This window comes from Hemicordylus capensis, chromosome 2 (assembly GCF_027244095.1).
Source record: "Hemicordylus capensis ecotype Gifberg chromosome 2, rHemCap1.1.pri, whole genome shotgun sequence".
NCBI lineage: Eukaryota > Metazoa > Chordata > Lepidosauria > Squamata > Cordylidae > Hemicordylus > Hemicordylus capensis.
In genome coordinates this window covers 282,380,748-282,399,726 of record NC_069658.1, presented here as the reverse complement: position 1 = coordinate 282,399,726, position 18,979 = coordinate 282,380,748, and positions in this window count along the sequence as shown.

The following is an 18,979-nucleotide window of genomic DNA, read 5'->3' as shown; positions in this document are numbered from 1 at the left end:
TTCTATAAATGACATAGGTGGAAGTAAAGGTGAGGGCTTTTTCTGATGTAATACACACTCGTGGTAGTGGTACAGCAAAAGGCGATGATATCCCTTAGAAAAGTACAAATTATGCAGTGGTTAGATTGACAGCTGTGTGATCCAGGATTGCTGATTGGTGGCTTTAGAACTGTTCTCACTAATAGCTTGCGTCGGTTAGGTGGTTGATGGAAAGCAATACATGGAGGCTTGCTGATATAGCTTTTTTTAGTTGTTCAGAGTGTGCTGTTTAAAAATTGCTACACACACACACACACACACACACACACACACACACGAATGACACACACAGAGAGGGTGGGGGTGAAATTAAGCTACCAATGCTCTCCCACCTGGTCACTAATCCACTCTATAAATCTTTAGTTTCAACAATGCTACAGCATCAAGTCTGGGCTTCTTACTCCTTCTGTCTCTCCTCCTTCCCAATGGAGCAGGTAAATTTAGAGTTTGAGTGAGTGAAATGTGTGACCACAACATTAAAGCTAAGTGTCAAACTCCCATGGAAAGGTTTCAGAAAGGGGATGGTAACATAGGCCACGTAAAGAGGGAAAGAAAAAGTGAACGAAGAAAGAAATGTACTCTCTCTCCTACAGCCAAGGGGATTGCCCACAGAAGTCAAAGAAGATGCATGCAAGCAGAGCAGAGCACTGTTGAGAATGTCTCTCATGTTATAGTTGTTACCATGGTAAAATTTGCTTGTTGACTGAACACCAAATGGTGAAAGAAATTGCACAAAGCCTACCTGCCCGTGTGGCGTATTCAGCAAGGAACTGCAGCCACATTTAGGAAGTAGTTTCCAGTCTTATCCTAGTGCCTCAGAGGGACCACAACTTTGTTCAATAAATGAAGCAAACTTTAAAAAAATATATTGCAAATACTTGAATTATCAGATTTTTCATTTTCTAGGAAGACTGAGCAGCTGTTTGCCAAAGAAACTGAATTAATTTAGTCGCTAAATTAAATCACTTTTCTTAGCTAAAGAACTACCTCCAAATTTGAATGTTTACCCAGCCAAAATTTGTGCCTTCATATCAAACTCAATAAATTAGCAAAGCGCTGGATCCTAGATATACGATAGTGTAGGAATAGGATGCCATACTAATTTGTTGTTGCAATTAAAAGGGCCACAAGAGAATTCACACCAATGTATACTACAGAAGACTGAGACTGAGCATTAACATGAACAGTGGATCTTTCCCACTTCCTTATTAAGCACTTGACGAGGTCATTCACACAACTGAAAACTGGGTAGGACAAGTGTCCTATCCAGGTTTAGAGCTGTGTGCATTCCCAATTTTCAGTTGAGTGGCTGCAAAAAGCTAGGTAAGAGGAGCGAGAAATGATTGTGTGGAAGCATGGTAGGAGGAAAAGCTGGGTAGGACAGCTTTTCCTCGTACCTTGGTGAAATGCTGGGTATGAAAACTGGGTAGGACAGTGCTGTTCTATCCAGCTATTCCTCCTGCCTTGCTTTCATACAATCACTTCTCCTTTCTCCAGATAGCTCCTAAACCACTTGTCCTACCCAGATTTTGATTATGTGAATGACCTTGATACCTATTAGACAATCTGTAACCCTTGCATTATATTCATTTGTGTTTTTTAAATAGAGGAAGTGTCAATCAATCAATCAATCAATCCCTTTATTACAATCACAGACCAGCACAGTTTACAAACAGGAGCCCCCCCCCACCGCCCCCCCCCAACATACAGGTGAGGGTTATGATACAGTAGTTAAGCATAAAGATCAGTTAACAATGATTCTTAATGAACTCCTGATGAATTTTACTGGCAATTAAACAGAACTTAGCCACATTGTAAGATCTCAAGTCATTCTGGTCAGTTAAAAGATAATCAAGATAAAAAGAATCTGAGCCACCTGGATGATAGCTAATAAAAGGGGTTATATGTTTCTGCTGTATATCTTGGCAAAATTGACAAAGGAGCACATGAGCCGTTGTTTCAATATATCCCGATTTGCAGAGACAAGTACGTTCTTTGTAGAGGACTTTTTAGCCTACTTTCCAGTAGGCTTATGAGATCACCCAGCATTCTGTGTGTGTGTCCGTGTGTCCCCCGCTATCAACTTTGCAACGCCTGGGCCAATATGAACCAAATTGGGTTCAGTTGTAGGGACACATAGGGGGAAACCTCAGCGGTGTAGTTTGTGATGATGTCTTCCATCCCAATCCAAGTTGGCAGATGCGTAAACCTTTGAGGTGCAAGTGGGCTAACTTGTGAACTGTTTAACCAATTTAAACCAAATTTGCTACAGCTGCAGGGACACATAAGGATGCCCAAATGGCATAGTGAGTGATGATGTCATCCACTCCCATTCAAGATGGCAGCTGTGTGAACATCTGAGGTGCAAGCAGGCTAATTTGTGGACTGCCTAACCGCTTTAAACCAAATTACATACAGTTGCAGTGAATGACACACAGGGACACCTCAATGGCGTAGTTTGTGATGATGTCGCCCTCAACTCCTGTCTGTGGCTTCCAGCGGCATCTGGTGGGCCACTGTGTGAAACAGGATGCTGGTCTAGATGGGCCTTGGGCCTGATCCAGCAGGGCTGTTCTTATGTTCTTATGTTCTTATGTCATCCATACCATTTCAAGATGGCAGACACATAGACTTTAGAGGTGCAAGTGGGCTAACTTGTGAAACGCTTAACCGATTTGAACCAAATTTGTTACAGCTGTACCCAGAATCATGTTGAGCATATGGCTATGCTTGCTGCAAAGGGTTCTGCTGTGGCAGCTTTTGCAATCATGCTAGGAAGTAACGTAAAGGAGTCATAATTGTGTGAGAGAGAACTTGCCAATGATGTTACTGCAGTGTAGACACTGTGGGTGGCAGTGGATTCTGGGTTGGTGATTCCAAGAAGAAACAAAAAGCTGACTCTGACCATGAGAAGGAGTCTTCTTTTTATCTCCAGCATATGTATGGCCCCTGCTGAGACACTGCTGCTGCCTAAGCTGTCCCTGGCCATGGAGAACATCCTCTCACTCAAGATGCTGGTTGGTGGGCATGAGAGGAACTGTTTGGCAACTGTCACCAAGTTCAGGAAGACTTGGTAAAGTGTTGCCCAAAACTGGATCAGCTCCATCTCCCAGCCTGCCACACTGCTCAGCTCTGCTGCAGGGTTTGGTGGGTTCCTTGGCAAGGCACCAAGGAACCCCTTCATGAACCACCAGGTGGAATGCTGAGGCAGAACTAGCAGCTCCCTTGGCCCTGCCAGAGACACCATGCTGTTGGACCAGGAAGCAGTGGTGACACTGCTGCTAGGGATGGACAGTGCTCTAGCAGTATGTGCTCCAGCACCCTCCTCCTGGTTCTGCCCTAGTCTCCTCTCCTCTGCTCACCTAACATCTACAACCAGGAAGTCCCTCATCAGGGGTGATGTCTTTGCCATTCATCCTTTGGTCACGTAGGCAGGACAAAACATGTTCTGCTGAAGCACCCAATAGTATTGGGAGCGATCCACCACTCCAGTCCTCAGCCGACCTGCCAAGGCAATTTCTTCCTCAGTGGTCAGCATGGATAGGAGCTCACCCATCATCTTCTTGAGGAGAAAAGTGACAGGCAAAGCATTGCTGTCTTGGTACACAAGCCATTTGTGGCAACAAAGAACAGATTGACTGCCAAGACAACCGTGGAAATGAGCGCCCAATCCTGGTTGGACAGGCTGCACACTTCCAAGCCATGCCTCCTTGCCAGGCTGTGAATGGCCACCTCTTGCTCCTGTAGGTGCTGGAGCAAGAGAAAGGTGGTGTTCCACTGGATCTGAACATCCTGAGGTATCAAGTGTTCAGGTATGCCAAGCTCAAGCTGCCTCTCCTTGAGCATCTGCCTACCCTCTTCTCTCCAGTGGAAATAAGCTGTAATTTTGCAGCACCTCTCCACAAGAGCAGCCATGGTGGCGGCAGCAAGCTGGGGCTCAGGGCTTCCAGCAGGGATGCCTCGCCTGACCTTAGCCCCAGAAAGTAGCACATCCCACACAACCAGGTTCAGAGTGTGCACCACACAGAGGATAGACACAAATTGAAGCCACTCAGCTGCATTAACTATGTTAAGAGCATTGTTGGTCACCATGAACCCACAGTGAAGGTTTGGCAGCAGGAGGGCCCACCTGGGCTTTGCTGCATGGGAGGGGCTGGCCACGTCATGAGCAGCAGATGTCCCCTCATTCTCCTGCCCCCCACCTGTGCACTGTGAGGGACAGGGAAGCAGCATGCAGCCCACTCTGGCTGGAAGCAGGAGTAGGAGCAGTTGAGGGCACACCAGGCCTATTGCTGCCAGCAAGAGTGAGAGTGATGCTGTCGCAGGTGCAGCAGCATCCCTGACATTGAAATATGGTTAGAGTTCTCCCCCCTGCTGACCTTTGTTGTGCAGTGGATGCAGACAGCATGGGTTGGTCACCAGGGCAGAGCTCAAAGTAAACCCACACCATGCTGCCCTCAGTCTGGGACCATTTCAATGGTGGTGGTACTACAGGGACTGCTGGTTCCTGGAAGCCACCACCCTCAGTCTGGGGTCGAGAAGGTCCAGGAACAGGAAGTGGAATTACCTCCTCCTGCTCTTCTTCCCCCTCAAACTGGGGGGGGGGGGTTGCATGCCCTGCCAATGGGGATTGGGGAGGATTTCTCTGGGATAATAGCAGCTGTCACAATCACCTCCTCCTCTACTGCCACAGGAAGAGCTTCTTCCCTGAGAGGGGAGGAGCTCCCCGCTAATTCTACCTCAGCTAGCACCGGTGGGGGTGACTTGGAAAGTAGGACCCTCTTGCCGTATCCCATGACCAGCATCACCCTTCTCTCTGCCTGCCAATCTGCTACTGGCTCTGCTTCACACCCTCCTGGACATCTTGGTTTGTTTGTTTTTTTAAATTCAAGCCCTAACTTGAGAAAAAGTGCCTTTAAGGTAGGTATTTTAAAAAGGGGTGTGGGGTCAGGGGTAGTCTATTTATGCTGTGGGTGCCATACACAGTTCTATCTAAAACACTGTAGTGCATACACAGAACCTGGGGGGGGGGAATCCCCCCAAATGAAGAAGCAAGTGGTGGTGGTGGGGGGTTTGGAGGGGAATGACAGGTGAGTGTCAGGCAGGTGGGCACCCCACCCTCCAAAAAGGCACACAGCAGCAGCAAAGCTGGTGCAGTTTGGGGCTGCAAAAGAAAGAAAACTTCTTAGCACAGCACCCCAGTTATTAAAGCCATTGGGGTCTGGCTACAAGAAGAAATCCACACAAGAAAAGGGGGGAAAAATCAACAGCAGCACGCAATTAAAACCACTGGGGCTGCTGGTACAATTAAAAACAAATATATATATATATATATATATAAAAAAACAGTTTGCATTCCAAAGTGGGGGAGGGGGACCAGACACTCTCTGTCTTTCTTTCTCTACACAGGCAGGCCAAAATTAAAAATCAAAAAGCATTTGGCACTGCAAAGAAAAGAATGAGAGTGAGAGAAGCCACTGACTCTCTCCACACAGGCAGGTCCCAGCCCACCAGTATCACTCTGTGCCGCAGTGCTGATTCTTCCTCCTATGAGAGAGAGAGCTCTCTGGCCTCGCAGTCTCTTATATACATTTTCAAAATCCCTGCTTTGGCTCCCCCCTCTCTGCCCCCAGCCAATGATAACAAACCAGGGGTGAAGCAAGGTTGGAATGGGCCGGGAGAAAAGGGGTGTGCACAAAACCGGCTGGCCTGGTTTGGTTCAAGGCCAAACCGGCCAGTTTGGTCTGGCAGTCCCTTGAACCTCCCCCCCTTATTTGGTTCAGTTTGGGGGGTTCATGGATCGCAAATGTTAATTTTTTTTTTAACCTTCTACTCCCATCGGGGGAGCTCCTGGAGGTGGTGTGTGTGTGTGTGTGTTCGCAGAGGTTCCACTTCCCCCCGCCGGCCTTCTAAATCACCCCTCACCCCATTTTGGGCACACTTTGGCTGGTTTTTGGCCTTCGCCCAGCAGCCATGTTGGGGGCTGGGCGCCTGCGCACATGACTTTTGTGTGCCCCCATGCAGAGGCCATGTGTGTAGGCACCCAGCCCCCAATATTTTTTTTAATTTGTGGTCTGCGAACCCCCAAACTTTGGGGGAGATTTGGTTTGGGTTCGAACTGGGGGGGAGGTTGGTTCGAGGGTCAAACCATCAAACCCCTGAACCTCAGAACCTGTTTGCACATCCCTACGAGAGACAAGATTTTAAAATGGGCCCCTCACTGCCTTCCTCTCCTTCTCCTGGCCCGATATCTCTGCTAACTATCCCAACTAGTTACAAAGTGTAAATAACAGCAGAACCAACTAATACAACAGAATCAATGAAGAACTTTAATCATTGCACACATATTTTTAAGGAGCTCTATTGTATTTTGACTTTTGTAAACCAACTAATAATAAAAAATAATAGTAATCTCTCACTGCTTGGCATTAACTGCAAGCCTACTATTTAGAAGAACATTGTAACACTGTATGATATACAGTATTTTATTAAAGCAATTTGTATATATAATGGGGGGGGGATTAGCAAACTCCAATTTTGCAGTTCAACAAAGTTACAAATGAATCTGGCCACAGTACTACTTAAAATGCAATTTTAAAGACACATATTGATCTGTGAAAGGAGAGGAGAGCTGGTCTTGTGGTAGCAAGCATGACTTGTCCTGAGAGAGAGTCCTGCCTACAACCTTGGAGAAGCCACTGCCAGTCTGTGAAGACAATACGGAGCTAGATAGACCAATGGTCTGACTCAGTGAGGCTATTCACATGATGGGGTGAAATCAGGCTAGCAGAGGCTAGCCCGATTTTCTCCCATCGTGTGAACCAATGGGCTCAGCTGCGAGCCTGGTGGTTCGCAAACGGGTCACCTGGTTCTGTAGCCCGGTGCTCAAACCGGGTTTGCGGAGCAAGTGCTCCACAAACCCAGTTTAAGCAATCGTGAGTAGCCACAGTGTGGCTCCATGCCATGGCTACTCACGAGTAGACCCCCCCGCGGGCAGCTGAAAAGCAGCCTCCTGGCTCGGGGGTCTCTCCAGTATGCCCTGCACACTCACGCAGGGCATACTGGAGCTTCCAGGGACCGCGTGGCCCCCAATCCTCCCAGCCCCAGCCAGCTCCATCACCCTTATGTCTTTCCCACTGGGTAATGCCTACCTCAGGAGAGGGGAAGGAGGGAGGAAACCAGCAGCTCCTGTTTGGGTAAGAGCCTTGCAGGAATGTGAAATATAACAAAACTACTAATACTGCCACCCGCGAAGAGAACCAATGGATTCCCCAAAATGACCAATCTCCAGATCACATCAGCAATGGTGCCGCCTCATCAACATACAAACTCTGGCACCAAATTTTGAGTCCAGGAGTTCCTGTATTTATAGTACTTATTCCTAGCAGTCTGCCAAGCCTCAACAACAGCAGAATGTACTGCACCTTTTCTGCTCCAACAGCTAAAGCTTCACTAAGGCAACCAGGACATGGAGGGCAACTTGCTCTCATGCCAAGAGACTCAAACCTCCCTCCCTTCAGGGTAATGAGGTTGGGGGCCGAGGGAAGAACCTAAAACAAGGAGATGACCTGAATCAAAAGGAGAGTTGTTGTCAAAGATCTCCTGGACTAATTTGGTGGCAACAGTATCCATCAACACACAACACAGTTGTCTCAACAACTGTCCCAGCAGGAAAACAAATTAATGGGGGCGCGGACCGGGGGGGGGGGCGGGAATAAAAGCCTCAGCTGAAACTGGGGGTGGAGAGAGCAGAGAGAAAGTTGTTATTGTCCCACAAGCTCCGTAGTTTACGGTTCCTGCAAGGCCCTGGATGAAGGGTGTGAAAACTCTTTGTGCTGCCGGGGAGGGTTGGGCTCAGGAGAGGCTGCCACTGGGAGGCTCAGCTGATGGGGGCTCGCTTGTTATTGTGAGGAGGAAGAGGGTGGTGGTGGCGATGATGATGATTCAAAGGTGAGGATCATGTAAATGGCAAGGGCGTCACTGAGGGCGCTATTGGGCCATACTGTGTGGAGGGGCCAGCCTCGGGTGCTTGTTGTTTGGATAACTAGGGAGGGAGGGAAGCACTGACAGCAGGCAAGCCCAGGAGCAGACACACAGGCAGAGAGGAGGGGGTTGGCTGGCTCGCTGGGAACTTTCCCTCTCGAGCGGAGAAAAGAAATAAGTGGGGCTCCAGGGACAAAGGAGAAATGAAACCCAACCTCGGTGGCCTCTCCTCTCCTCTTGTGAGCACGGTAGGGTGACTGAGCCTCCTTGCCAGGGACCAGCAGCTGCCTTGGCTATTCAACCTGCCCCTTTCCTTTGGCCTCAGATTCAATCAGTCAGGGAAGAAAAGTGTGAGCGCTTGCCACCGTGTGAGTGAAGATCGCGGGGCTTCGGCTTGCTAGGTTCCTTTTTTAGTTCAGGGGTTTTCCCCTCAGATAGCATAAGCGGGCTCCATAGGAGCAGCGTAGTGGCACTGGCAAAAATGAAAGTAAAATAAACTAAAAAACAAATGGAGCCAATTGGTCAAATTGATCAAACAGAAAAAGTGTTTAGCTTTTAGATAAAGAAACAATAAGAGACCCTTTCCAGCCTTGCACACTAAGGAGAATAAGGGAGGAAGGATAGGTGGGAGGAAAAGGGGGGTATGAGGTAAGCAGTAAACCAGCCTGAATATAGTAGATAGCTCTCAAAACGAAGGTGTGGAGGAGGGCTCTGACGTGTCATGGTCACGCGTCCACCCACCAGCCAATGAGAGCCGAGGCAAAAGGGAGATGGGGAAAGGAGGGGAGGGAGGGAGCGCGCAAGGAAGGAAGGAAGGAAGGAATATTGCAGGAAGCCTGGCAGCAGGTGCTGGGGAGTCAGGGTCATGTGAATTGCCTCTAAGGGGCCTTTTGGGGTGGCAAGCTGGGAGACAACTGTCTCCCCTTGCCCAATAGTACTTACGCCCCTGTAACAAGCCAACCAAGGAGATTACAAGCCAATCGGAAGCCAGTGCCTGAAAACCAATCAGAAATGGAAAAACAGGCCTCCAAAATGGCATTCAAAACACCTGAAACGTTTCAAGTCAAAACGGGGCTGTTTTGTTTCAAGCTCAAAACAGGCCCTTTATTTCTGTGGGCAATTTGTTTCAAGCTTGACACAATTGAAATGGCCATTTCAAGCTTGAACATCCCTATCAAACACCAGAAACTTCAGGGCTTCAAATTGGAGACTCTGGGCTGGTTAATATCACCACTGGGGTTGTGATAGCTGCTTGAAATTGCAGCACTTATTGGCATCGTGCCCATAGCCACTCATCTGTGCAGTAGCCATCTCCACATGTAGTATTATCTCTCTTTTGTACACAGCCACAGACCTCAATGGTAGTTGCACAGACTACATGGCCAGGGATAGAAAGCTGGTTCAAGTAAGAATTTCAAATAGTCCCCTCAAGCCCATGCAACTCAACTTTCATTAACCTACATTGGAAAATATATTTTTAGGAAGGCTTATAGAATATTGTGAAGGTAGGCTGGTGTAGTTCTGGGATTCCCAAGAAATGTCACTGGTTTTAATGTTTGCCCTATTAATGAAGCTTATTCTGCTTACGATACACATCCTTACTCCAAGCAACTAATATCTTTTCTTAGAAAAAGCCTGAAAACGAATTTCCACAGAGGTAAGGGTCGCAGTATCTATAGTTGTTGCATTTCATACTTGGAGAAAGAAAGTTGCACAAGCACACACCATACATAAGAACAGTTGCAGTGCAATATTACTTTTTAATAAAATGAATCCAGAAAAGTCTGATTCTCCTCTGCCATCACCTGCCAATATATCCCACGGAGCAGAGCATATTATTTCATATTTGCTTTGAAAGATATTACAGTGTGATATGGAGATCAAAATGTCAACAGGTTGCAAAGATTTCCTCATTCCTAGATGTTTTTCTTTTTAAAAAAGATGACGTTTACTGGATGATTTCTCAGGAATAACTAATGAATCAAGTTTGAGTGCCTCTCAAAACCTCTAAAACTTCAGGGTTAGAATCATCATCATCATCGTCATCATCATCATCATCATCATCATCATCATCATCCTTTGTTACAGTCATGAACCAGCAAAAAAATACATGTTAGAGAATACGAGTAAACAAAAGTGGAAATGGAAGGTAGTTATATATGTGATGATGCATATTAACATTAGAAGAATTAATAGTACTTAGAATGTATGAGGGTGTTAAAAATGTGAATGCTAAGGGTTAGAATTGTTTTTAAAAGTTTTAAGCCCCTTTTACCTTGCCTCTTCTTTTCCTCCCCCCCATGCCCATTATCTCCCCCATCAGTGTCAAAATTTAGATTGCAAGTTCCTCAGGGCAGAGATCTGTCTTTTTAGCTTATGATACTCTGTGTGTGTGTGTGTGTGCGTGCGTGCGTCCATGCGTGTGTGTGTGTGTGTGCATGCAGCCATTTTATTTATTCATTTATATCTATGTAAACTGCTTTGGAAACTTTTGTTGAAAAGTGCTATATAAATGTTTGTTGCAAATATTTATCATATTCGTATGTGTATGATATTAATGAAAATTTGCAACATATTATTAGCCCAATTCAGATATTATGCTGTACATGTGTACAGATGTCTATACAGTCATACAAGTATTTGTGTGAATGACTGTACCTGGGTTCATTTTTAAAGTGAACCTGGATACAGGCCCTTCAAATGCATGGTACAGATTTGAAATGTTCAGCATAACATGTGAATGACTGTACCTGTGTACATTGTACACTCATTGTACGAGTGTTGAATATAACGTGTGAATGGGCCTATTAATTTTTGTGTGTGTCACATTATTTTATCATTATAGTTCTATAGTGATTTTTGCAGTGCTTTACGGCAGCCCAATGATCTTCACTGTTAGGAGATTCCACTGTAATTCATGTCTACTTTCAATTTTTACCTGAGCAGTTTGATGTAATCTGCAAAATGTGTCACTTTGCCACTTCATGCTATTAATCATATACCGTGCTAGGGAGTGTTAACATAAGAACAGCCCTGCTGGATCAGGCCCAAGGCCCATCTAGTCCAGCATCCTGTTTCACACAGTGGCCCATCAGATGCCACTGGAAGCCTACAGGCAGGAGTTGAGGGCATGCCATCTATCCTGCTGTTACTCCCCTGCAACTGGTACTCAGAGGCATCCTTTACACTTGCCAACATTGAACCGCATTTGCCATTTTGTCGCTCACTCACCTAGTTTGGAGAGATCCTTTTGGAACTCCTCACAATCTGTTTTGGATTTCACTAACCTAAAGAGTTTGGTTTCATCTGGAAATTTGGACACCTCACTACTTAACCCAACTTCTAGATCATTTATGAATAAATTAAAAAGCACCGGTCCCAGTACAGTTCCCTGGGGGACCCCACTTCTTACTTCCCTCCATTTTGAAAACTCTCCATTTATCCCTATCCTCTGATTCCTGTCCTTCAACCAGTTAGCAATCCACACATGTGCTTGTCCCCTTATCCCATGACTGCTAAGTTTCACCAAGACTCTTTGATGAGGAACCTTGTTGAAAGCTTTTTGGAAGTCCAGGTAGACTATGTCAACTGGATCACCTTGATCCACACACTTGTTGACACTCTCAAAGAACTCCAAAAGGTTGGTGAGGCAAGATTTACCTTTGCAGAAGCCATGCTGATTGTCCCCCAGCAGGGCCTGTTCTTCTATATGCTTTAAAATTTTATCCTTGAGAATGCTTTCCATCAGTTGGCCTGGAACAGAAGTTAAGCTAACTGGCCTGTAATTTCCTGGATCACCCCTGGATCCCTTTTTGAAAATAGGTGTTACATTTGCTACTTTCCAGTTCTCCAGTACAGAGCCTGCTTGTCGGTATAAGTTATATATTTTTGCAAGGAGGTCAGCAATTTCACATTTGAGTTCTTAAGGACTCTTGGATGGATGCCATCTGGCCCTGGCGATTTGCTAGTCTTCAATTTTTCCAGACAGTTTAGAACATCATCTCTTGTCACTTCTAACTGATTCAGTACTTTAGCCTCCATCCCTGAAAAGCCTGGTTCAGGAACAGGTATATGCCCAGTATCCTCTGCCATGAAGACACATGCAAAGGACTCATTTAGTTTCTCTGCAAACTCCAGATTCTCCTTAATCATCCCTTTCACTCGCCCATTGTCTAACGGTCCAACCGCCTCCCTGGCAGTTTTCCTGCTTCTGATATATTTAAAGAAGTTGTTGTTATTCCCCTTGATGCTTTTAGCTAAATCTTCCTCAAACTCTCTTTCCCCCTCCCTTATTGTCACCTTGCATTTCTTTTGCCATAGTTTGTGTTCCTTTCTGTTCTTCTCATTTGGGCCGGCCTTCCAATTTCAGAAGGAAGTCTTCTTCTCCTTTATGGCTTCCTGTTAGCCATGCTGTCATCCTCCTGGACTTGGTGACATCTTTTCTCCTTTTTGGTATACATTCTAACTAAGCTTCTAGTATTGTGGTTTTGAGTAAACTCCATGCACTCTGGAGTGAAGTGACACACCTGATTTTCCCTTTCAGCTTTATTTTCACCATACTCCTCATTTTGGAGAAGTTTCCTCTTCTGAAATTCAAAGTGTCTGTGTTAGACTTCCTTGCTGATTATCTCCCTGCATGTATGCTGAATTTGATTGCAGTGTTCCCTAAGGGGTCCATGACACTGATATCACGCACCAGGTCCTGGGCGCCACTCAGAATTAAGTCCAAGGTCGCCTTCTCTCTGGTTGGTTCCAAGGCCAACTGTTCTAGGGCACAGTCATTCAGCATATCAAGAAATTTGACCTCTATGTCATTACTAGACTGTGAATTTACCCAGTCTATGTGTGGGTAATTGAAGTCACCCATTATTATTGCCCTGCCTCTCCTTGGCGCCTCACTGATTTCCTGCTGCAACTCCCAGTCACCGTCAGCATTTTGATCCGGAGGGCGATAGCACGTCCCCAGTAGCACATTTTCTTTCAGGCCTTGTATTGTCACCCACAGGGTTTCTGTGGAGGACTCCGGTCCTCCTAGATTTTCTACCTTGTAAGATTCTATCCCTTCCTTGACATACAGTGCTACTCCACCTCCAAGGTGTCTCTCCCTGTCCTTTCTATATGGTTTATATCCAGGGATAACAGTGTCCCACTGGTTCTCACTGTTAAACCATGTTTCCGTTATGCCCACTATGTCTATTTCTTTTTTGGCAACCAAGCACTCCAGCTTACCCACCTTGGCATTGGCATATAAGCACCTATATGCTGAATCCCTTACTTGGTGTATGTTATCTTTCTTTGGATCCCTTGATCTCTTTGACCAGCTAGCACAGCGTCCTGTCTGCTCTTTATGTGGTTCTGCCTTGTCCCCTTCTGTTTTATCTGAATCTTTTACACTCTCGCACCTTACGGGAAATCATTTGCCGAACCGGATATTGCCCAGCTCCTGTCGGCTATACTCCAGGAGTCATTTTAAAAGCTTCTCTGCAATCTTTTTGATTTTAAGTGCTAGCAGTCTGGTTCCACCTTGGTTTAAGTGCAGCCCATCCCTTTTGTACAGGCCTTGCTTGCCCCAAAATGTATCCCAATGCCTAACAAATCTATATCCCTCCTCCCAGCACCAATGTCTCATCCATGCATTGAAACCCCTCAGCTCTGCATGTCTTACTGTGCTTGCATGTGGAACAGGTAGCATTTCTGAGAATGCTACCTTGGGGGTCATGGACTTCAATACACTATCTTTCAGCCTAGATTTGGCTTCCAGGACGTCCCAACTACATTTCCCCACATCATTGGTGCTGACGTGCACCACAACTACTATCTCCTCCTCAGCACTGCCTTACAGCCTATCTAGATGCTGCATAATGTCTGCAACCTTTGCACCAGGCAGGCAAGTCACCGTGTGGTCAACACGTGGGTCACAAACCGATCTCTCTATACCTCTGATGATCGAGTCGTGCATTACAAGGAGGCCCCCACCCCCCGGAGGAATATCCCCTGTGCAAGAGGATATGGGCTCATCATCCACGGAAGGGGTCCCTTCTAAGGGAGCATTTCCTTCTTCCTCAGACTGATGTCCTCCTTCCCTGAGACCTTCATTCTCCCTGACAGCAGAGGATCTATCAGCCTCGGAGTGGGATGCCTCTACCATGTCCCTGAAGGTCTCATCCGCATGCCTCTCTGAGCTTCTCCAGATCCGCCACCTTGGTCTCGAGGGAACAAATTTGTTCCCTGAGAGCCAGGAGCTCCTTGCACCAAGCACATACCCATGACTTCTGCCCATGGAGCAAATAGTCATACATGCTACACTCTGTGCAATACACTGGGGACTGCCCCCTCTCCTGCTGGCTTTCTGTCTTCATAACTGGTTTTGTTGACTGTTCACAGTATTTGGAGATAATTTATTAGCAAGTTAGGGCTTAGGTGCTGTTTAAATGTTCAAACTTCCTTTATCAAGAATATGAAGGAGGGAGTAGTACTTACCTTCTCTTCCCACTGGGCTCCTTGTGATCAAGAGGACTTGTTTCAGGCACCCCACAAACTACCCACAAAAGTCCCACAAAACTCCAATGCCTGGTTTGCTAGCCCTGTTTGCAATGCTCTCGGGCCTTTGCCCTTGTATTCAAGACCAGCAGACAAACTGACTCTCTTCAGGAATGTGACCCCTCCCACAAGCTGCGGCAGGTAGTGGTGTGCACCGGACCGCGGAGCTGTGGTTCGGAGCTGGGGTGGGGGGTTCCATTAAGGGCGGGGGGGATTTACTTACCCCTCCCGCCCTTTCCCGCGTTGGCGCCGTAAATATTGCAAAAAATCCGGGCGGCAGGATCCCTCACCGCCCGCTTCTATTATGTATTATGGCTCTGCTCCTCCTTATTTTAAAAATCGGGGGGCGGCAGGGTGCTTCCCTGCCGCCCCCTCGAAGCCCCCTGCTGCCGCTGAAGCCCCCTTAAATCTCGCCCGGACCGGAGAAACCGCACTCGGGCGGGCGGCAGCGAGACGTCTGCCCGCCCGCCCGCCCCCTTCCTTGCCGAGTGCGAAGTGCAGGGAGCCTTCTGCACACGCGCGAAGAAGGAACTTTGGTCAACACTTCTCTCCAGCCAGAAAAGAAACCCTAGAAAATCACCAGCCCTAACAGACTTAGTTTCTCCTTCCCCTCTTGTTTTCTTGGTGATTAATTAATTAATTAATTGCTGTGTTTCCTTGCTTGATGTCTTCTTTAGGAGAGAAAGACAAGCTTGTTGCTTCCTCTTGCTCTTATGTTCTTTAATCAATACAATAAAGAAATATACATTTGAAATAATACATTAACTCTGGAATCTTAAGGCCTACATGGAGATCTGTGTACCTGCTGGGGTCCTGCTTTTTGTTGTACGTACGCCTCTGCCCTAAAAATGATTGCTGAAAGTTGAGGGTGGTGTGGTGGTGATGCTATCCAGTTAAAAATGGAAAGTAGACAAGAATGACAATGGAATCTCTCAACAATGAACGTGGGGACTATCCAGAGAAGCATGAAGAACTGCAATCAGAAGAGGGTTGTGAGTAGCCCCTTGTGCATGCACATAAATCGTTGGATCCCAGCATCTATAATTAACACGGAAGTCTCGCTCATGACCACTACGGTCTTGTATTTCTCTTTCTTTGCTGTTTACCTTTCAGTTATAAAAAACTGACCATTTTATAACTTTCTGATTGCCCATCTTTCATGTAATCAATGAAGAGACATTTAGAGAGTCTTTACTACTGTAACTATGGCTATCAATCATGTTTCTAGTGCTTTTAATTTGCAAAGTGCTTTACAAGGCAATCCTAAATGCCCAAGACACGATCACCACAACAAGTCTATGACAGGACTCACAGCACAGCAGTGTAACAGAGTCACAATGCTATGCTTACCCAGCACCAGGGTCAACCACACAACAATAGCTGAGGAAACTAAGGTAGCAACACTGACTAAGACACCCACAGCATGCCATGCGACGCTGAGTGTCCCATCACCTTCTGGTGAAGGTGATGGGAGGGATCCCAGCTTGGAAGTTGGGAGGGCCAAACGGGGCAACTCTAGTCCCATACCCCTATTCAGGAAGGCAAAAGTGGGCTGTTTTAGCAGTAGTTGACAGTGGCGCTTGGAGACCTTTTGCTGCCTGCTGACCCAATGTGTCCCAACCTTTTTCTACAGTTCCACACTTTGAGAGCAGGAGAGGGATCATTCCTGCAGATGCACTGGGCTTGTGAGCCTCTCCCCACCCCCAGTCCAGCACAATGACTGGACAATTCCTTCCCATCCCCACCCCCCACCCCCAAGGAGAGCAAGGGGTTTTCTTTGAACTTCTGTTGAGATACAGTGCTAGGTAAAGGCCTTAAGCTGTAATCTTGTGCATGCCTACCTGGGACTAAGGCCTATGGAACACAGCACTTATTTCCAAATAAGTAAGCATAGGATTGCACTGAAGAGGAGGAGCAGTATCCTAGTGACCAGAAAATATTGGTTGGGCTATCAAGGCCAGCCAAAATTTGTGGAATCCTGCCTAGTGGTGTGCTGTAATTGTCTGAAGTCAACTGAAATCCTATCCTCTAGGTAGCTAGAGGACTTGAAAGGGAGGAGGTCATTTGGAGTTTTGTGATTAAACTTAAGCCTTTTCCACAGGCATAATACTACCTTTTTAAATGGTGATACTCTTATATTTAGCAGGGAAAGAGTAATTGATCCTATCCATCTCCAGCATGCATTCCTCCAATGGTTGTTGCTGTTGTCTATCCTTTGTTTATTTTTTAGATTAAGAACATAAGAGCAGCCCTGCTGGATCAGGCCCAAGGCTCATCTAGTCCAGCATCCTGCTCACACAGTGGCCCACCAGATGCTACCGGAAGCCCAAAGGCAGGCACCTAGGGAATGCCCTCTTTCCTGCTGTTATTCCGTCGCAACTGGTACTTAGCGGCATCCTGCCTCTGAGGCTGGAGGTGGCCCATAGTTCTCCAACTAGTAGCCATTGATCGACCTCTCCTCCATGAAGTTATCCAAACCCCTCTTAAAGCCATCCAGGTTGTTGGTTGTCACCACATCTTGTGGCAGAAAATTCCACAAGTTGATTGTGCCTTGTGTGAGTACCTCCATTGGTTGGTCCCTCCGTTGGTTGGTCCTAAATACCTCTGTTGGTTGGTCCTAAAGTATCTCCATTGGTTGTTCCTAAATTTCCTGGCAATCAATTTCATGGGATGACCCCTGGTTCTAGTGTTATGTGAGAGGGAGAAGAATTTCTCTCTATCTACTTTCTTCACACCATGCATAATTTTATAGACCTCTATCATGTCTCCCTGCAGTTGTCTTTTTTCTAAACAAAATAGTCCCAGGAGTTATAGCCTTGCCTCATAAGAAAGGTGCTCCAGGCCCCTGATCATCTTGGTTGCCCTCTCCTGCACATTTTCCAGTTCTACAATGTCCTTTCTTAGATGTGGTGACCAGAATTGTACACAGTACTCCAGGTGTGGCCGCACCATAGATTTGTATAAGGGCACTATAATATTAGCGGTTTTCATTTCAATCCCTAATGATCCCTGGCTCAATTCATGAGCATGCAGTCCAACAGAAGACCAAAGGTTGTCGAGTCTAAGATCCTTGCCAGTAGACTGGCTGTCTCATGAGAGTGCCAATCACCTGGCAGCAAGCCACTATGGGGGCAAGAGTGTGCTTTGGTCTCCATGGACTGCTTTGCTGGGGTGAGCCATTGCAAGAGCATCCTTGGTCACAGTGGTCCAGACCCCAAGATCCTTTGCCCTCCCTTGTATACATATTTCCTCTTAGGAGGTCATCATGTTCCCTTCCCGGAGTAACAGAAAAATAATTCCCCTCAGCATTCCCCCACTGCCAGAAATTGTGCTTGTGCAAGACTGTTTTGTTGTGGGTCTCTTCCAAGGGTGGCAGTGCACTTGCTATCAGATGAAGGGCTTGCATGGCATTTAAAGGGATTTAAATGCCCTTTCCCTGCCAAGGGTGGGCAGTCCACTCCGAAAAGACACTATCGATCTTGGCACACACCCTTGATGATCATGGCCAATAGCTGCTGCCCTACAGATGTCCTGATGCCTTGCCTACAGTCTGGCGACTCAAATGCTACAGGGTCTGCTGGGATGATGACTTGGCGGACCAGCAAGAGGGAGGGGCTCCCCAGCCCTGAAAACAGAGGTTGCTGGGCTGCGGATGGATGAACATATGTGATGCAATTCATGGTCAGAAAGTTTAACTGTGGTTTCAGCAACCTCCACTTTCGTGTTATGTGCGAATGCTGCCATAGAGTTTAATTTGGAACTCCAGTCTATAATTGAAGATTCTAATATTTAACTCTTGATGTTGTGGCCACGTGTGGTGAGCAAGGGGTTAAGGGAGTCTGAGCCTGTTTGTGGGGGTGGGGGGTAGATGACATCCCTGTCAGATCACACAGAACCCTGTGATTGGCTGCAGTCTCCCACATGGAACCAATTGAATTGGGGTTTGGCTTTCCCCTCTCTTTTGGGAGGAGGGGTTTCTGTTCTTTTGTGTGTCTGTTCAGCAATTTAGGAGTAGTTGGAAGTTGGGAAGAAAACTGGAGAATGTGGGGAAAGTGTCCTCTCGGTCTCTCTCCCTGGAACCTTGCTCAGCTTGAGCTGAGGATGTTGCTTGGAGGTCTGTGGAACCTAACACCCAAGCCCACAGGACTAAAGTACTGAAGGGACAGTACTTGCAGTTAGTTTGTGTTAGTGTGTCCTTTTGTTTTTCTGTGTTGCTTGAGTGTGTTAACAACGCTGAAGCCTTCTTCGCTGTTATTTTCCTTTGCCCTAATCCATATCCTTTTGTAACAATAAAGGATTTTGGGGGTTATTTTGAGATTGTTAAGATTGTTTTCTGAATGCTCACTGGGGAAAAGAGGCCCCCCAGTCGCACACCTCTTTAGCCCTAGGCCAGAGGAACCCCAGTTTGCTAATATTA